The 20,111-nt window shown below is 42.1% G+C and overlaps 1 pseudogene; it reads right to left on the reverse strand.

Moving 5' to 3' along the window:
* Positions 1-2,912: 2,912 nt before the first annotated feature.
* Positions 2,913-18,904, reverse strand: LOC146706423 (axonemal central pair apparatus protein HYDIN-like; annotated as a pseudogene).
* Between the last annotated feature and the right edge of the window lie 1,207 nt (positions 18,905-20,111).

The following is a 20,111-nucleotide window of genomic DNA, read 5'->3' on the forward strand; positions in this document are numbered from 1 at the left end:
GCCCAAGTGGGGTTTTGAGACAAATTTCATGCTGTCAGCTTCGCACTGATCCACAAATGTAAGCTGTGTTCATGTGCTAGTGTAAAACTGGGACATCTGTGCTTCCTCTGTCCTGTGGGATTTTTTTTCCCCCAGTTAAACTGGGCTTTGCTTCTTCTAAATAAACAGAACACCCTTCTACTAGAAAACATAGATTTACCAATTACAGATACTACACGGTGGGCTATAAAGGTTAACATATGGCTAAGCTTCTGCTACTTGCTGCTTGCAAACTGAGTCAGACCTCAGCTGCAGATGGTTGAACACGTTGTACATCACTGTGGATCATACTCTGAAGTGACTAAATACTAACTAATCTCTGCATAATTTGAATATAGATATAATCCAGGTAATGTGAAATAACACTTTGATGTTAATCTTAGCATTCTCTAATAACAGCAGGCTAACATTAATGTTAGCTTAATGACTAATCCTGAACATCTCAGGATGTAGCAGCAGCTTATTTAAACCATATGTTAACCTTGACAGACTACTGTGTGGTGCCTGTAATTGGAAAATCTATGTTTTTTCTGGGTGACGAGTTCCTCTTTTTTGTTTAGAAGGAGAAATGCCCACTTTATTTGAAAAAACCACAGGACTACAAGCAGGATGTTTGTTAGTCCCTAAAAGTTAGCCACAAATCATGGCACATGTTTGAAAATCATAGTCTACACTTATGAAGCATACTGTATGCATTCGTAACCCTTGTGAGACATATTTCTCCCATTACAAGTGTTCGTTTTGGCTCGTTTTTCTTATCTCTTGATAATATTATTGTTCTCCTATGAAAAAAATCTAATAACTCAATCCCATTATGGTTGAACTCAAGTTCAGGTCCCATACCTTTACCCTTGACTGTGAGGGGTAACCGTGATTCACGTCCTAAGGCAGAAAACAGACAAAAATGATGAAAGAGTGATAACAAAGCTAGAAAAGACAAAGCAAAAAACATGTTGTAGGGCCATGGGAAAAGGAAAAGGCAACATATCATGTAGAGTTGAGTATTATGGTTGGTGTTACATTACGTTAAAGTACTAATTCTAATCAATGCAAAGGCCACATGAGATCTAGTCTTCTGTTTTGCTTTATATGTTTCTTAGGCTTTTTGCAAAGTGAGGAAATAAGGCACAGGAGTCTCCTGTCTCTCTGTCCTTGTCCTAGGCTCACCAGGTCATCACGCACCGCAGAAAACATGAAAATTAATGTAAATCTGACCCCCGGCTCAAACGACACACATGAAGGCCACATGCAAAACTGTCAACAATCTTTTACTAGCACTTAGATGAGATGACTAAATTTGGGCACAGTGAGTTCATCGTCACGAAGGTGGATTTATGAAGAACAATTGTGCTGTTTCCTTTGATTGAGAATATCACACGGTTGAGGAAAAGGGAACATAAAACAGATACACTGGAGAAGAGCTGTCGTTCCCTGAAAAAACTAACAAACAGACAGACATGGTTTGCTACCCAGACTTGTTTATCTGTAAGTTGTCTGCACTAACGAGATTCTTTTATGAGAAAGCTAAAGCTTTCAATTTACAGCAGGGGTATAGGGTGTGCTTGTAGCTGTCAAAGTAATCAATTGCAAGGTTGAAAGAACACACAAAAGAAGAGTTACATCCAGGGGTGTACGAAGGGTTTGAGATGAGGAAACAACTGTTGCTGTCAGTTTGCTATAAATGCACTCAAAATACTTTTGGTTCATTATCTTCTCACTTCAAATCCTGTTGTTTATTTGGCTATGTGTGATTGGGTCTTTTGTTTTTATGATTAAACAAGTGGGAAAAATTGGTTTGTACATCTCAAACTCTGCAGCCAAAGTAGAATAACTGTGGAAGTTACTACATTTTGCACTTCATCACATCTTCATGTTCAATACAGCAATATTGAGTATCTGGTTACTTTGACACCAAAGGAGAATTATCTTTTACTTTTTCTTAAACAACTAAGCTTTTACGGTACACCAGTTCAGATGTGCATGTTTCATCCAGAAGCTGTAGGATATCTCAGTCAGCACTACAAGATACACATACATGCACTGCTGTATGTGTGTGTATGTGAAACCTGAATGATCATAATTTTCTTCTAGCTGTGGACTGACCTGTGACATCGCAGTATATAGTTTGGCATCCTCAGGCTTGAAGATGATTGTGATATTTGCTATGTTGTTGGACAATATTTCCCCCTTCGGAACCACGTAAAGACAAGAAGGATTATTTAGTGAAACAAATGCAAAAGTTAGAATAACAAGCCTGAAGAAGAATACAATTGATTCATTTGTCAAGCTTAGCTATAAAAACACACACACACCGGTGTCTGTCTCTGTGTGTGTGGGTAACTGGATAGGTGTATTCATACACAGACTGCTGACCATTTTTCCTCAAATGCCCTCTCAAACATTGTGTAGTAACTGGTCTACAGACTGTTTTCTCTCTCACCATGACACTTTCATCCTCTCTGCCTCTGTCTTTCATCTGTGTCCTCTCTCCATCTGTCCAGGGAACTGGGCAGAGTTGAGGAGAGACGACACTAACAGAGAAAGGTGGGGGCGGGGGTGTCAGAATGGGTCATTCTGTCTGAAGGTCCCTGAACAGAAACAGTCCAGTCTGGGACCCTACTGTTACCGAGGAGTCACACGGGGTTTAAATGCAAAAAAACAGGTTTGAATTTTAACTCTTTGTGACAGTTTTAAGCTCAGATGTGATTAACCGATTCAACACTGTTCTCAAAGCAGCAATGCAGCTTTGATGCCATACAGCAATACATGTCCTACAGAAAGATCCACAAAGACAATGAAGTGGATATTAAGAAGGGAAATATTTTTGTGATGAAAACATATGATACACATTAAAAACTTCATAGGCTCCACAGTTATGCAGCTATCTGGGAAGGCCAAAAGCTATATTCCTGTAGGAACTGCAGGAATACAGGAAAAAGCAAGTGCTCCCGCTCTCCTTCTGCCTCCTGCTCAAGCACTGAGCCTTCCCTAGAGAGAAACAGGGAGGGTGAGAAGGTGAAAAGTATAACAAAGAGTGAATGAGGAGGGTCAAAGAGAAAAAGAAGCAAGGAGAAGAACAAGGAGCTGCTGACAGAAAAACGTGATGAGTACCTGAGCTATTTCTGGCAACACATGCTGTGATAAAAAAGAAACATAATACTGAAGAGAATTCTACTTGCTACGTAGAGACAGAACGATCAAACTTGTCTTGTGACAAACATATTCCTCTGTAGCCTCTCTTAAAACATTTTGCATGTGTCCATAAATACCTCAGTAAGTTTAGGTCCTCTTGCTGGCTGAACCACACAGTCCAGCGGTACTGAAGAGGGATATTGTTCCTGTTGGTGAGGGACACTGTGCATGTACTGGACAGTGAGGTATAAGTCCTATCCAACCAACTAGAATCAGGTTCAAGATGGATGTTCAGTTCCTCACAAAGCCCATGCAGGCTAATGTACACATCTGCTCCTGAGCACAAGACACTGCGATGTTTATTATGAGACACAGAGTGTCACAGACGTGGTGGCATATAGGCCACAAGAAATTAACTTAATAACTGTGGTGCTCAGTTTGAGTCAATCTATTCACAATATTGCCTGACATTCATGGAAACCTTTCACTTCATTTATCTAAACATCTCAGTGTCTTGACATGAATGCGGGTGGAGAATAGTGGGAAACTTACAATGTCAAAAAACACCAAGTGGAAAATAAATATGATTAAAATACCAGTACATCACACATACGTGTGGGTATGGCAAACATGCTTTCAAGTATTTCAAGAAGCCAGAAGAACCACAGTCTCTTCATTTTGCAGGACAAACAGGGTCCCATCATATGTGCACACTGCCAACAGTGCAGCAAAGAGCAACAATAACCAGCAACAAAAAGTACAATGCAAAACTAGGTTTTGTATAAAGCCACCAAGAATAAGGCCATATGTAAATTGAACATGTGTTTGTTTACATTCAAAGCAGAAGGACGGGCATCTTAGTCTGCACAAACACTCTACTTATTCTTTTCTGTATTTGTATACCAAGGTTAAAGTTTTTTTCTGAACTCTAAAGACTGAACACTAATTTGTGTCTTTTTCTGATGTTTTAACCATAAAGCAGTGAAATTAAGGGAGATTTCTTGAAATGAAATGAAAATGGGATTAAAGTGAACTGACAGCCATGGAAACTTGCCATTTATGATTTCTTTGAACCCTCAGTTTTGTACCTCATGCCTTTTGGATCAAACACAAAGAATGCACAATGTATTGCAACAAAAGAACAAGTTCTCTTAAATTAGGTTTACACAAATAATAATTTGAATGGGATAAGGTTTCCCTGCTGGATAGTGAGCGAAATCCAATTTCTAAATTAGTTAAGGATTAGAAATGTGACTCCTGTCTGATACTGGAAAACTTTATCTTGAGGTTTGGAATGGCATAAGTATGCTCCTGCTGATATTTGAATCCAACAGTGTTTAAAGGAACAAGGATGTAGTTTTGCTAACAAACAGTACCCAAAGTTATGGGGCCATCAACTTAAAATCTGTAGTTTCACACCAACAACAGATGTTGAGAAACAGTGTACACAGCATGCAGAAAAAATGTCAAATATCATTTACCCATCTGTAAGATCTGAATATTGTGAATCCATTTCTTTTATTTTGTATGCATCATCTTAATTCCAGCTAACACGAGACATAGGAGTTTTAAATTACACAGAAACACCACCTGAGGTTTTTCTTTTTCTTTTCCTCGTTCAACGTTCAGTTTTTAAGGACAGTTTTATTGGTCAGTAACATGTGAGTAAATCTATGAACACTCTTTAAAAGAAACAGAACACAACAGATAAGCAAATGTGTTTCATAAGATGAGTGATCCTATTAGGTTTATGCTCACTGCAGACTGGATAGGACAGTTTTAATCCATCTCTGCCCTGAGGTTTAACACAAGTGAGAAGAACTGATTAACTGGCACCTGAAAAGCCTTATTTGCAAGTACCGCAAAAGCTTCACTTGTAGCACAATGCTTCCAATCTGACTTCTTTACTTACTCTTCACCAAGTGATCACAGCCTTTTTGACCAGAAACAGAAAAACCAACCAAACCAGACTGTGACGAATGTATGCTGGTAAAATCTATACAATGACTGAGCGTTCCAGACAGTAAAGACACACATTAGAATTCAAGGAGTTCCCGTGTTGGCTTCCACTGGGCCAATTATCACAGAGATCTCAATCATCTACCCAGAGGCAGAGAGAAAGAATAGAAAAGTAGCCTGGCAGAGGTCCTAAGGGAGGCCGATTCTTTTCTTTTACTCTGCTAGAAAGTCTACAAAATGATGTGATATCATTGGAACGAGTAGAATCAAGTAGTGATGTGCGATACCACTGATTTTCTTTCCGATCCGATACCAAGTAATATTCAGGGTGGTATCGGCGATACTGATCCGATACCGATACTTTGTACAAAAACTTATTTTATTTATTGCATCTCAAATTATAGCATCATAATGATTACAGGACATCAGATTATTTGTTCTTATCACTTAATAATGCAGGGTTCATCATATAGAAATAAAAAAAATGAAGTTGTGCTATTTGAACACCTTGCCTGCCTGCAGCACTAAAGGACTCCGTGAGAGACGTCTGTCTCGCACTAGCAGCACCTGACTCTCTCCTCCTCTTCAGTTCACCTCAACATACGCTCGTCATATTCTGTGATATGATTTACTCTGAGGTGTTTGACAAGGTTAGTGATGTTGCCACAACCATACATGCCAACCCTCCCGATTTTTCCGAGAGAATACCGAATTTCAGTGCCTTCCCGAAAATCTCCCGGAGCCACCATTCTCATGAATTTCGCCCGATTTTCTAGGACAACAAAATTGAAAAATCATATTGCAGAATTCATAGCGTGGCCCAGCCAATTCCAGTTTCCAACAATGGCAGCAGCAACTTAGTTTTAATATTACTCTTATTTCTCTTTTTGGGTCGCAAAAAAACTTTTAACATATTTTCAGGTGAGAATGTAGCTGTGTAAACTTCAAATATCTGAGCCGACCGACACATTGTCTTCAAACCCCCCCCCCCGGTCTTTCCCTATTCGGGTTAAACATGATATATAAGTCACTTTGATAACTTAAAAATGTTATTGTTTGGCTTTTTCAGTGTTTCATTTGTTCGTGAGTAAATCGGTTTGGCTGAGATTAAAGTTATTAGATTTGATTAAATTAAATTTGACTTTATTAATCCTTCGGAAGGGTTCCTCCGGGGTTTTCACACAGCTGAATAAACGTCAAACAGAAAATGGTTAAACAGAAGTGTGAGACGGTCGAGAGTTTACGTCAGTGCCCGGTTATATTTTAGATAGCAAGGAGCAGACAGCAGAGTTTCACTCCACCGAGGGAGCTCGTGACGTACTACCCGGCTTTCTTTAGACCGCGAAGGCCAGGTCCTCAGGTGGAAGCAGCCTCTGAATTTGGACACCCCCGCTGTTTCCGGGCCGGCCAATAATAACGGTGACATTTAACGTATTTTATCCGATAAATAAACCCTGTAAAATGTATTTACCCCCCAACAGCCCTTTTGAATGTCTCCCTAGTATGGCCACAGCACCTCACTCTTGGAGCACTTTTTTTGCCACATGTATTGCAAACCACGTCTCAGCTGTGTGTGGAGGTAAAATACGTCCGCACATGACTTCAATTACGCTCAGCCATTGTTGTGAGTGCGCACGCCAAGGGGCTGCGAGACATTTATACAGCCGTATTTCACACATGACTATGAAAGGCGGAAGAGGAAGTAGTTCCTTTGAATGTAGACAATCCGAATGTTATAGTTTCTTTCCACTGTGTTCCTGTTAATGATAAACTACAAATTTACTCTAAATTACTAAAATATCGATATTTTAATGTGAGAATCGATTCTAGAACATAAATGATTGGTATCGGAGGAATCGATATTTCAGGATCGATCCGCACATCACTAGAATCAAGAAAAGAAAAGAGAACACACAAGACGGAGGATGAGTGATAGAAGGAAATGAGGCAGCGAGAATGACGAACTAGGAGATCCAGAAAGAAAAAGCAATTATCTCCCAGCATCCGGATGCTATGACAGCAGTTGACAGGCAGGGAGAGCTGCAGCTTATTGCAAAGCTTTCATCATTTCTGTCCACCAGCCCTTCTCCCCCTCGTTTGCTTTCTCTTCACATAATTTCTCTATGTACACAGCAGTGGAACTTCACAGACCTCTCAGCTACCTTTGATTACGACACAAACAGCAGTGTGTGTTTGTGCGTGTGTGAGCATGCAGCCTTGAGCATGTGTGTGTTGTGCAGTTGCTTCCTGTTTGTATGTGTGTGCTGTTTTTTCAAAAAGCTGCTATACTCAAGTCCCCCTCAGCACTAAAGCTCCGTTAAAGCAGATGCCTCAGTGCTCCCCAAGAGTTGTCCTTCTTTTCATTTAAACCAGCAAGAAGTGACACAGGAGAGGGAGTGCAATGGGTGGATGGGGGTGTACTGGAGCAGATGAGTCTCCACTGACTCTTAAGACAGAACAAGCCCTGTCTAACTTACCATAATGAAAAACAACTCAGCTAAGCAAAATATTATTTTTTTTAAAGCTGCACCAGCTTTTAAATGACGGCAGGAACCATTCCAGCGTTAAGTGCTATCGTGCAATGTACATGCAAATCAACACATACTAACATAAACAGCAACACACAGACTGTGTCTGCTAGCCTATGCTAAAGCTCAGCAGAATAACGACTTCTGCAGCATGCTGAACTGAAACATACATGAGAGTGAGGGAGGCAGGGAAAGGTGCTAAATTAAAAATGATAGTCTCTTGATGGGCTGTAAGTGGTGTTCTGGATCGGGGCTGGCTCTCCAACTATAAAGGCTTAATGCTGCTGAATACTGTTGTCCCTCCTACAACAAACCTGCTAGTTTAAGTAGCCACACAGCACCCTTGCTCCTTTAAGGTCACGCAAAAACTGAAGATTAAAAAAAAAAGATTTAAAATACAAACATATAGAGAGCTATCTAGCTAAATCAAGAGTTCCAGGGAATGGTAACACAGACATAAAACGACAACCACAGTCAGAACAGTTAATCCAGTAATAAACAGACAGTTTTTCATAAGAAGAATACCGTAGACTTTAAGGACTATTACTGATAACTGAATGAGTGTTTACCCACCATGCAGCCAGATTCTCCCTCATATTCACCCAAGTTCAGACACACATAGAGTTAGTACACAAAAAATATCCACCCAGGTGTTAAATAGCTAATAAGTTTGGAGTTTCTTGCATGCCACAAAGCTCTTCAACTGCATTTGTTAAACACCACGGAATTATTCTCCTTAGACAGCAGGATACAGTGCCAGGTAGATGAAATTAGCTTTAAATGAGCTTTTGATGTGGCCGCTTTGGGTCAGGAATAAGTCTGATTTGGTTGTGAGTGAAGCATCTCAGAGATTAATCCACTTAACTATCAGCTAGTCATTTTTTGCTATTGCTATTTTTAGTGTGCAATATTTATGTGGCAGACAAAGTGCTCAATCATCAGAATGAATTATATTTCATAACTGTATGTGGCTTGCTGTGAGCTGAGCTTCTTATGAAACTACACTGAACCCTTTGTAGCGTACCATTAAATCCTGAGAACCCACCTAGGTTAAAATTGCACTACTATTCTCTAAATTGATATGAGATATTTAAAATGAGGTGAGATGAAGACTTTAAAACCACTAATTTCCAGTTAAATTATCTCTTGCATTTTCTGCTGAACAGGATAAAAAGCCAGCAACTTTATGCATTCAAGGTTAATTGATCCCCTTGTGCATGTACCAGAAGAGTCAAAGGCTTCATCTTTTTGCTTTTGATGTTAAAGAGTCTCGATAATTGTGAAGGAAACTAAGATTACCCTTAAATCATGTGGCTGCTGTGCATCAAGCTGCGGTCTGGTGTAAGTGTGGCTAAAGCCTAGCAAATCAGTCACAAACACATTTAACAAGTTTATCACAAATGAGTAGATTCATCATAACACAAATTTAAAAAAGAATAAAATTATCACCCTGTATCAAAACAACCATTTATCCAGCAACAACATTACGTAAACTAAGAAGGGATGAATGATTCATTAGTTTACTGCACTGGGATACAAATGGACTTGTTTATTAAAGGGGACCTATTAAGCTCATTTGGCATAATTTTATTCTAGGACTCAGCTTAGCTTAGCATGACTCAGAGTTCTTATTAAATGTAACCCTATACTGAACCTTTCTGCTACAGCATGCTGCAGACAGATATTTAGCAATGTTACTCCGTTGATGTAACATGTGTGTATATGCACTCATCTGTTACATCTTAAGTCAAAAGGTCATGAATCTTAAATGCAAAACCAGTTATTTTCATGCATACACACTTTTTTAAACACGCATGTTTAGATCAAGAAGCAAAAAGAAGACAGAAAAAAGACGATGAGCAAATACTTTGATTACCCCAGTAATCTGTCTGCTAGAGACAGGTGTGGGAATAGAAAACATTGCTAAGACTGGAAATGTGACAGAAACACTAAAACACACAGATACACACAAAGAAGAGTATAAAACAAGCTGTCTTCATATCTGCCTGCAGGGAATTCCTGCAGATGACATTCATGTGACCATAGTTTTGTGTTTGTTTGTGCCATCACTGGTCTCTGCTTCAGCATCACCACAGCTAGAGAAACAGAATCTTATTCCAGTGTTCACCATTGTGATTAAAGGAAAAAAACGTATTCTGTTAGTTGACACTGCTGATTACTGACAAGATTTGGAGAAATCTTCCATTCATGGCTCTGACAGTTACAAGAATAAACAAGGAAGTGCTTCTTTATATTTTGAAGTTTCACAGAAAGATAACAACAGAATATTATTATTATACTCCATTTCCAGTCAACTTGATGTAGGTAAGTGTCGCTGAAAAAGGTCTGGAATTATACGTGACTGTTTTAGAAACTGAAATATTCAAGAGAACCTCTAATTAGCTAACAATAATTACTGCAAAGTCTAATTAGAGGTATACCCAACACTCTGTTATGTAATTCTTGATAAGGTGGTAAGCCAAAAGTTTTCTGTTCACTTATCAATTCTGTACAACCTTAAGGAGCCATAAGTTAGTTAACTTTGAAAATCACCTAATATAGAAAGCAGACAGACAGCCCTTCTTGGGTTGGCTCTCACCTCTCCCTATGAAGCCTGAACTCGGCGTTGCTGTTTCCTATGTTGAAAACAAAGTGAGTTTTCTAAGTTGAAGCTTTCACAGGACAGACAGGCAAGTTAATCTTGTCCGGAAAGTCAAGAATAGCACGTAGCCCAATGGCCTGGACCGGAATCTCAGTCTTTTCCCTCTCTGTCACACAAATCAGTCTATGGTGGTAGTCCTGTAAAGACAGGGTGAACAGGTTGATGTAAACGCAAAAAATCCATATGCATAATTGATGGAGTTGGGGTTTTTTTGGGGTTTTTTTGCCTGTCCCGTTTGGCTCTTTTGCCATCAGAATTGTTGTCTAAAGGCAAAGAAAGATGCCCAACGGATTTACTTTACCAAATTGACCATCCCAGCCTTGCCGTAATGGTCCATTTGATTCACCTTTTATTGTTCATTTTATTTTCACTTACTGAATACGGGACAGACTTGACTGGGGGAAAGAAGGGGAGAAAGAAAGAGGGAAAGAAAAACAGCTGAGAAGAGGGACGGGGGAGAAGGGCAAAAACCAAAAACCAACAGAATAAGCAGAAAAAAAAATGCATATATCGATCACCTGGATCACCTGCTGAGAAAGAAAAAAGAAAACAAGCAGAAGAAAACGAGAGTAATAGAATAAACAACATCACAATGATATATGGGAATATGACAGTAAATACTAAATATTAAACATTATTGTGCAGCACATAAGATCAACAGAACACAGTGTGCTTTGAGGTAGGAGCCAAAAAGGGTGTAGTTTGTGGGTGTGATCACCCGTGTGTACACCTGTGAGCATGGACGCGCTTGTTTTTTGTTTTTTTTAAAGGTTCCTTCATGTAATGATCTGCTAGAGGGTGTGGGGGGGCCACAGCCCCGTCCTCCAGGGCATGAAGCAGGTATGGAGGAGATCAAAACTCCAGAGCTGAGGAGAGTCCCAGATGAGGGCTCACTCAGCAGCCGCGGAGCAGAAGCCAGGGGGAGTAGCAGTGACGCGCCCGTGAGCTCCGCCGGCAGCCAGCCGTGCCTGAGTGACCGAGCCCCAGGCCGAGAGGCCGGGGGCACCCCACCTCTGAAGTGGCCCGAGCGAGCCCCGGGCTCCAGGCCCTGATAAGCGGCCGCCAAGGAGTGAGCCGGTGTATACCTGGACCCCCATCCCCAGACACAAAGAACCACCAATGCACCGATGTCTGAGGGAGTCCGCCACTGGCAGGGAAGTGGTGGTGGGGGGAGATAGGCCTCCAAACCTTGGAGGGCCTAAGATGTCCCCAGAGAGGTGGCGCCTGACACCCAACCTGACATATAGACACAGACATACAGGCACACACAGATACAAACATCCATTCCCACCCTCATGCTCTCATATGCACTTACTCCACACTCAACCAACGTGGAGACAGACATAAAGAGACGCTGTACACACGATCACACTCCCCAAGCGTACTCTACAAACCGGGTCTAGGTACCCGGAGGGGGGAACTGCACCCAGACCCAGGTGGTGTTACCCTTTTCCCTGCAGTGGGGAGAGGCAGACCACCCCGACTCCGCAGCAGCAGGGAGGCCCCACACTCCGGACCGCAGTCGGACGGCCAACTCCTCCTCCTAGCCCCCCTGCTCCAGCAGGTCGCAGAGAATGGGGGTGAGAGAAGACTCCAAACCTCCCTCCACCCGCTCATTGTAGTGTTGATGCATGTGTGTTCTAAGGTGCATTTAAAACCCAGGAGGGCATGGAGCTACCTGCCAGAGAGCAGCAGGTAAGCGCATGGTCCCTCCTGCTAGCCCTCAATGTCTATGTGTATTTAACATTGAGAGGTGGGCAACGACGCCAGGGGTGGGGTGTACACCCTGATGGTACTTTGGACTCCGTGTATCGTGCCCACCCCCAAGATCCTATATGTATGTGTAATGAGAGTGTGAGTAATGTGAATGTCTAAGTTGTGGGATAAAATTGAGGCAGAGGCAGCCAGAAGGGGACAGGGGGGGGGGTGGCCTCCTCTGCACCCTGGTGACATACCCCTACTCCAAGGTCCTGCATGTGTGGGTGGTTGTGGTGGAGCGGGAAGAGGGAGGCAGCTGGAGATGGGGAGGGAAGGAAGGGAGGGGCAAGTGACCCCTCCCTGGGGCCAGCTCCCCCGCTGACCCCAGTAGGCACCCCCATACTCCGCGACCCGCCAGGAAAAGGGGCCCAGGCCCATCCAGACCGGGGCCCAGCGCAGCAGCGCCTCCCGGCCCCACAGAGCCCGGGACAGTCCACCCAACCCCACCACAGAGAAAACTGCACCCACCCCACCATCCACTCTTCTTCCAGACTACATAAGACAATAAACACCCAGGCTGAGATCTTCTTCCACTTCTCCTGTATCTCCCCCTCCTGCAGAGAGAGCCCCTGAGGAGAGGAAAGCTCCTGCAAGATGTGACAATCTTCCCCACCAGCTGAAGAGCCCCCCAGGTGGCTCGATGCACCGGCGGCACCCCGCTCCAGGGCTGGGCCCCCATGCACCCATCCGCCCCCAACCCCGGCAACACACCAACCAGGACCCAAGCCCCCGAGGCCTGGCCCGGGCCCCAGCCCAGAGACGGAGCGCCCCCAGAACCTCACGCCCATCCCGGACCCACCCAGGGGCAGCCAGAGAGATAATCCCATACAGCTTATGACAAAATTTGATCCGAAGTGATTGATGGCCCTAATCACGACCTTTTGACCTCCCGCCCCTCCCCCCCGGAAGCGTGTAATGAGCGTGACGAATCGCATCCGGAGAAGGGGGGTGGGAAACCCCCCGCGTGTCGAATTGCATCCTGAGAAGGGGGGGGGTGAACCCCGGAAGCGCGCCATCTGTTGCTAACCGTGTCGAATTGCATCCTGAGAAGGGAGGGGGGAAACCTCCGGAAGCGCGTCATCTGTTGTTGGGAAAAAAAAGTTTTTAGAGGGAGGGGGAAACCTCCGGAAGCGCGCCATCTGTTGGAGGGGAATAAAAAAGCAGAGAGGTGGAGTCCGTCACAATTTCTAAGGCACAGACACAAGATGGATTTCCTTCTGCAGCCCAGCAGCGTTCCTGTGTCCGATGAGATCTGCTCTCCCAAAGAAGAAGGCTTTGAATATGACATATTCAAATACAGCATATTTACTATGGAAGGCCTCGATCCGGACCTTATGACCCTACCGGAAATACTCCGGAAGTGTCTAGTCATTTTCAGACCTGTTGCGTCATGTTCCCTAAGCACAGCGGTGATGCAGCAGATGATTCTGTGATGTATAGAGAGACAGAGCGGATGTAATTTTACTTTCTTAAGCTGCACCGGCGTTTGTAATGGAAATAAAGAGTGACTTCCTGTAGAGATTTCAATAGTATTTTATTTTCCTATAATACAGACGCTGTAAAAAAACCTTTAAGATACACCATAGCTTGTGATGAAAAGAAGAACTTTCTATCCGCTTGTAACCTACAGGCTGCCTATGTGTAAAAAACGAATAACTATCCCTTAGTGAATACTACTTTTCCTTTTGAGAGACTGAAAAACAAACCAGCGACAGGCGATCTTGTTTCACACACACACACACACACACACACACACACACACACACCCCGCGGGCCAAGGAGGAGTTTTTTTCTTCAATACTTTAACAATAAGTTTTCTCAATAGATAGAAAACGATGACGCTGAGGAGTCAACATCCGATATTATCATTGCTTGTAACCCGGTAAATAATTTCGTACATCTCCCCATAAAACAAGTCTTAGCGGGGAAAAAAGCTCATATTCGAATAAGTTTATTAAAGCACCCCCCTCTGTGGGAAAGAGTCAACCATGAGGCGAGTTTTGTCAACAGCAAGAACAACTGTTGCCCATAAAGTAAAACAAATATCCGCCTCTAAGTCGTATTTTACCGTTGCAGAATGTGGAAAACAGACAGCCCTCACAGGAGGCACCCAGGGGCCCACCTCACACACCATAGTTAAAATATTTAAATTTCAACTAAATTTGTAGTAATGATCAGATTTCCTCACTTATCTACACCACACTCCTTGTCCTTGATTTCTTATCGTTTCTTATCGTTCCTCTGTCCCTTAATAGAAACCACATATATAGAAACTATCCTCCCTTTCAGTTGTCTTTTGCACTTCCATATCGCAAAGCAGTTACTGTAGGTTATTTTCTGCTTATGCATTAATGTAATTAATTAACTTATTTATCCTTAAGTAAGGTAATGACTTGAGTTCTAATGCTTTTTGTCTCTTGAGTTAGCTGTCAATGTGGGATTTTTTTCCCCTTTTGTCCAGTTAAAACTGCCTTTCATTCTTCAACACAGCTTAAGCTCTAATAGGTAAGCTTTCTTGTAATTTCTTAGTTCTGCAGGCTTCTTGAAAGACATCCGAGACTCTTCTTTGGATGCTGGCTGCCTTTTGTTTTGTTTTCTGTCAAGATAATCGAAGCAGTGTGGGATCATCTTGACAGAAAACAAAACAAAAGGCAGCCAGCATCCAAAGAAGAGTCTCGGATGTCTTTCAAGAAGCCTGCAGAACTAAGAAATTACAAGAAAGCTTACCTATTAGAGCTTAAGCTGTGTTGAAGAATGAAAGGCAGCTTTAACTGGACAAAAGGGGAAAAAAATCCCACATTGACAGCTAACTCAAGAGACAAAAAGCATTAGAACTCAAGTCATTACCTTACCAGAGCGTTCTCACTCCCGAGGCGTAACATGTCGACGTTTTGTCACGTCCCGCGGCGTTCCTGAGGAACGCGAAAGGAGACCTTCGGCGTTCTTATGGTACGCGGCGGGTTATGGCTGGAATCCAGTGCAATGACGCTCCCGCGGGAGTAGACGTTCCAGCCCTGTATTCCAGCCCTAAACCTAACCTTATCCCTAGCCCTGACCATAACCTTATTCCTGACCTTAACCAGGACTTTAATGATGTTAAATAGCGTGTTTCTAAGCGATTTGAATAAAAAGAGCGAACATGTGTAGATTCAGTCCAGACGGTTCTCATATTTCCTCTTTTTTCCGAAGTCGTCATTTAGGAACGTGGTGGGTAGCCGAAAACGTAATATGGTGACGATTTGTCACCTAGCGTAAAATGTTACGCTTTGGGAGTGAGAACGTGTTGACCTTACTTAAGGATAAATAAGTTAATTAATTACATTAATGCATAAGCAGAAAATAACCTACAGTAACTGCTTTGCGATATGGAAGTGCAAAAGACAACTGAAAGGGAGGATAGTTTCTATATATGTGGTTTCTATTAAGGGACAGAGGAACGATAAGAAACGATAAGAAATCAAGGACAAGGAGTGTGGTGTAGATAAGTGAGGAAATCCGATCATTACTACAAATTTAGTTGAAATTTAAATATTTTAACTATGGTGTGTGAGGTGGGCCCCTGGGTGCCTCCTGTGAGGGCTGTCTGTTTTCCACATTCTGCAACGGTAAAATACGACTTAGAGGCGGATATTTGTTTTACTTTATGGGCAACAGTTGTTCTTGCTGTTGACAAAACTCGCCTCATGGTTGACTCTTTCCCACAGAGGGGGGTGCTTTAATAAACTTATTCGAATATGAGCTTTTTTTCCCCGCTAAGACTTGTTTTATGGGGAGATGTACGAAATTATTTACCGGGTTACAAGCAATGATAATATCGGATGTTGACTCCTCAGCGTCATCGTTTTCTATCTATTGAGAAAACTTATTGTTAAAGTATTGAAGAAAAAAACTCCTCCTTGGCCCGCGGGGTGGGTGTGTGTGTGTGTGTGTGTGTGTGTGTGTGTGTGTGTGTGTGTGTGTGTGTGTGTGTGTGTGTGAAACAAGATCGCCTGTCGCTGGTTTGTTTTTCAGTCTCTCAAAAGGAAAAGTAGTATTCACTAAGGGATAGTTATTCGTTTTTTACACATAGGCAGCCTGTAGGTTACAAGCGGATAGAAAGTTCTTCTTTTCATCACAAGCTATGGTGTATCTTAAAGGTTTTTTTACAGCGTCTGTATTATAGGAAAATAAAATACTATTGAAATCTCTACAGGAAGTCACTCTTTATTTCCATTACAAACGCCGGTGCAGCTTAAGAAAGTAAAATTACATCCGCTCTGTCTCTCTATACATCACAGAATCATCTGCTGCATCACCGCTGTGCTTAGGGAACATGACGCAACAGGTCTGAAAATGACTAGACACTTCCGGAGTATTTCCGGTAGGGTCATAAGGTCCGGATCGAGGCCTTCCATAGTAAATATGCTGTATTTGAATATGTCATATTCAAAGCCTTCTTGTTTGGGAGAGCAGATCTCATCGGACACAGGAACGCTGCTGGGCTGCAGAAGGAAATCCATCTTGTGTCTGTGCCTTAGAAATTGTGACGGACTCCACCTCTCTGCTTTTTTATTCCCCTCCAACAGATGGCGCGCTTCCGGAGGTTTCCCTCTCCCTCTAAAAACTTTTTTTTCCCAACAACAGATGACGCGCTTCCGGAGGTTTCCCCCCTCCCTTCTCAGGATGCAATTCGACACGGTTAGCAACAGATGGCGCGCTTCCGGGGTTCACCCCCCCCCCCCCTTCTCAGGATGCAATTCGACACGCGGGGGGTTTCCCACCCCCCTTCTCCGGATGCGATTCGTCACGCTCATTACACGCTTCCGGGGGGGAGGGGCGGGAGGTCAAAAGGTCGTGATTAGGGCCATCAATCACTTCGGATCAAATTTTGTCATAAGCTGTATGGGATTATCTCTCTGCAGCCAGGCTACCAGGTCAGTAACCCACGTCCGTCAGCACAGACCCTCCCCTATTGATGGAGTTGTTAAATAATTTTGAGATATATATGACCCTGATTCCTCACAGGCATCTTTAACTATTTTATATCAACCCTGTTGTGACCCTGTATTCTGTTGCCTGATTCGATCCTTCTTAGCTTAACTATTGCATGTCCCAGTCAAATGTGAATGTCTCCTATATCTTGTTTTCACGTGAACTGAAGAAGACTGTGAAAGTGACATTCCATTCCTGGTGCAAACTTGACACGTCAATCATTTGGACTGACAACACAGAAATACGCTGAGTCCTGCTGCTCCAGCTTCACTTGCTGTGAAACCTTGGAAAAAAATTATCTAAACTTTAGAAAATTGCAAAAGCCCAACACAGCAGCAAACACAAAGCTAGTGGTGATTTATTAATCATTCCTTGGTGGTGTCTTGTACAGATCTCCTGCAATCAATAATTACCTTTTCCAGTCATTTTCCAATCTGTACAAACAACCTGACACTCCACATAAAATGTAACATTTTTTTTTTCAAATGGCGATGCAATTGTTGCATGAGAGCTGGAATGTACGCTTTTTTGTTTCACTTGTTCTGTTGTCATTAAAATATCAGCTCACCAGCCATGTGGTGTTAAAAGTAATGTACTTTTTATCTATCTTATTAATTACTATACCTTGTCATTGTTGAGGAAGCATAGTGGAAACTTGTAGGTCTGTCCAGGAGTGACATTCTGGAAGACCAGTTTAGATGGCTAGGGCTGAAAAAATGGCTGGTCCACATCTACAGAAGAAAACTAGCAGCACACACAGATACAGGTAGAATCCCTCGGATTTTCTGGGTGACGGTACTTTGGGTGCTACCACAGAATTTATTACCAATTTGTTTTCTTCACTAGTTTGGAAGCAAATGATGGATAAGATGTTGCACTAGTTAAGAAAATCCCTGCAGACTTTGTAAATACCTACAATGTGTTATATTCATTTAATGAATATGAGAGAAAACATAAACAAACATAATCATTAAGAGGAAATATGGCGTAGCAATTGTTCTATCCCAGGTCATCAGAGTGGCCTGGGGTGGAGTCTAACTCCTGGCCTGACTTATGATTTCAATCCAACTGTGTCCACTGTTCTTCAACCTGTCAAAGTTGTTTTTATAGCATAAGGAGGATCTGCACATTGTGCACATCTTTACAGTTAGTTTAGACAAGTCTAAATTGCTTGCCTTTGTCCTCTATCATTGCATCACTGCTGACTGAAAGTAATACTTTCTCGGTTTATTGCTGTCAGGATAATTTAAAAATGACCTGCTGTGTTTTGCTCCCTCTTATCACCTGCAGTGGCCCGGACAGGAGGTTAGTCACAATTTCATTTGCATATTTGATGAGTCATCATAAAATGCATAAAAGGTGAGATGCACAATTGGTCCTCATAAATATGATGAGGGGACATTTATTAATTTCAAAGGCAATTCATGAACTTTTGATGGCATTTCTGCTCCAAGTCTTCTGTTAAATACTGCTTCTAAAAGTACAGCATTAAGTCACATTGGTTCTCCTCTACCTGTCAATTAGCACCTGCTGACTAAGGGGAAGCAGCTTTGGTATGGTGTAAATACCCTTAGCACATAGCACACGCTCTGTATTCAGGAGATTAATGATGACATAAAGAGAAATCCAGATGCCTTGTTTGTTTGTTTTTCAGGTCTCATACTACATCATTCTTTGTACTAGGAGGTTATTGAAATAGTGTAATATCAATACATTAACCAGCATTTACTTTGTGATGTGTGGTGGTGTTCATGTCGAGGCATTCCAGGATGTGAGGTTGGTACGTGTCACCTGAGTTACTCATGCATTCATCTGTGGACTGCAACCTCTCCTGGGCGAAAACTGATGGAGTCATCAGCAACCACACATTCACACAGACCTATTTACTGTCTCCTAATCAGCAGTAATGAGGCACTAACCACTAAAAGGTAACAAGTTCAAGAGCTCTAGGCTTTCATTGTAAAGCTTGACAGCTTCTAACTAAGACACCAGGATTGTGAGCATATGTGTGAACACAAAGAATGTTAACAACCCTGCTTGAGTGAAGGCCATCAGCAGCATTTTGACATTATCATATTTTCTGCACAATCCTGTGGCATCAGCCCATATGAAGCAAAGACACATCTAACTGCACTTAACCTCTTACAAAGTTTGGTCAGAAAAGGATTTTTGCTTAAAATCTAAATTAATAATGTAGCAGAGGAAATTATTGTATATGCAATATTAAAGAGCTGCCAGTTAGGTGTGCTTTCAAAATACACTACAATCTTTTACTAAAAGACAACAAAGTTACCTGAGTAAACACTATTCTTCAAAAAGGGAAGATTCTTCCCTCCTTGAAATGATGAAATGACTTTTACAATAACATAATTTGGTGTAGCCTAAATGATGGACTGTAAGCACAGTGCTAAATATAAAAGCTGTGCTGCTTTATTAAAACCTATTTATTCAAATCATATCATACCTGTAAATTTGGGATATCATTGGAGAGCCAAAAATATCTAAACTTAAGTTTAATGTGTTTAGATAATTAGTGCATTTATTTTTTTATTTCTTAATGCAGATGAAAAATGTTTTGTTGTGTAATTAAATATGAGATATGAACAAACAAATGTTGAAACCAGTATAATCTGTCACCCCTGACAATGCAGACGTGAGGCATGGAGCGGCTGAGGATCCAAGTGCAGGCACGGGCAAAGGACTTATTGAGAGTTAACTTTATTTACAGAGGGACAAAAACGAAATACAAACAGGAGCTGAACATAGCAGCGACTACACTGAAAAAACCCAAACGGGGAAAATTAAACTTCGCACGAAACTGAAAACAAGAAACTAGAAAACCTGGAATGTGGAGAAAATGGGATGACAAGCAGAGGCAATATGGAGGACAAAACGCAGAGTGAAACGCAGACGGAACAGCAAAAAGCAGAAAAAACACAGGGCTTAAATACACATGCGGTAACGAGGGAGTGAGAAACAGGAGGGAAACACAGCTGGGACAAATTAGACATAACGAGACCAAGGAGGCAAAGCAGAACACACCAACATGGGACACAGACTGT

This window comes from Copadichromis virginalis, linkage group LG7 (genome assembly GCF_057382275.1).
Source record: "Copadichromis virginalis isolate Kocher_CV1m ecotype Utaka linkage group LG7, C_Virginalis_male_GT1.1, whole genome shotgun sequence".
Taxonomy (NCBI): domain Eukaryota; kingdom Metazoa; phylum Chordata; class Actinopteri; order Cichliformes; family Cichlidae; genus Copadichromis; species Copadichromis virginalis.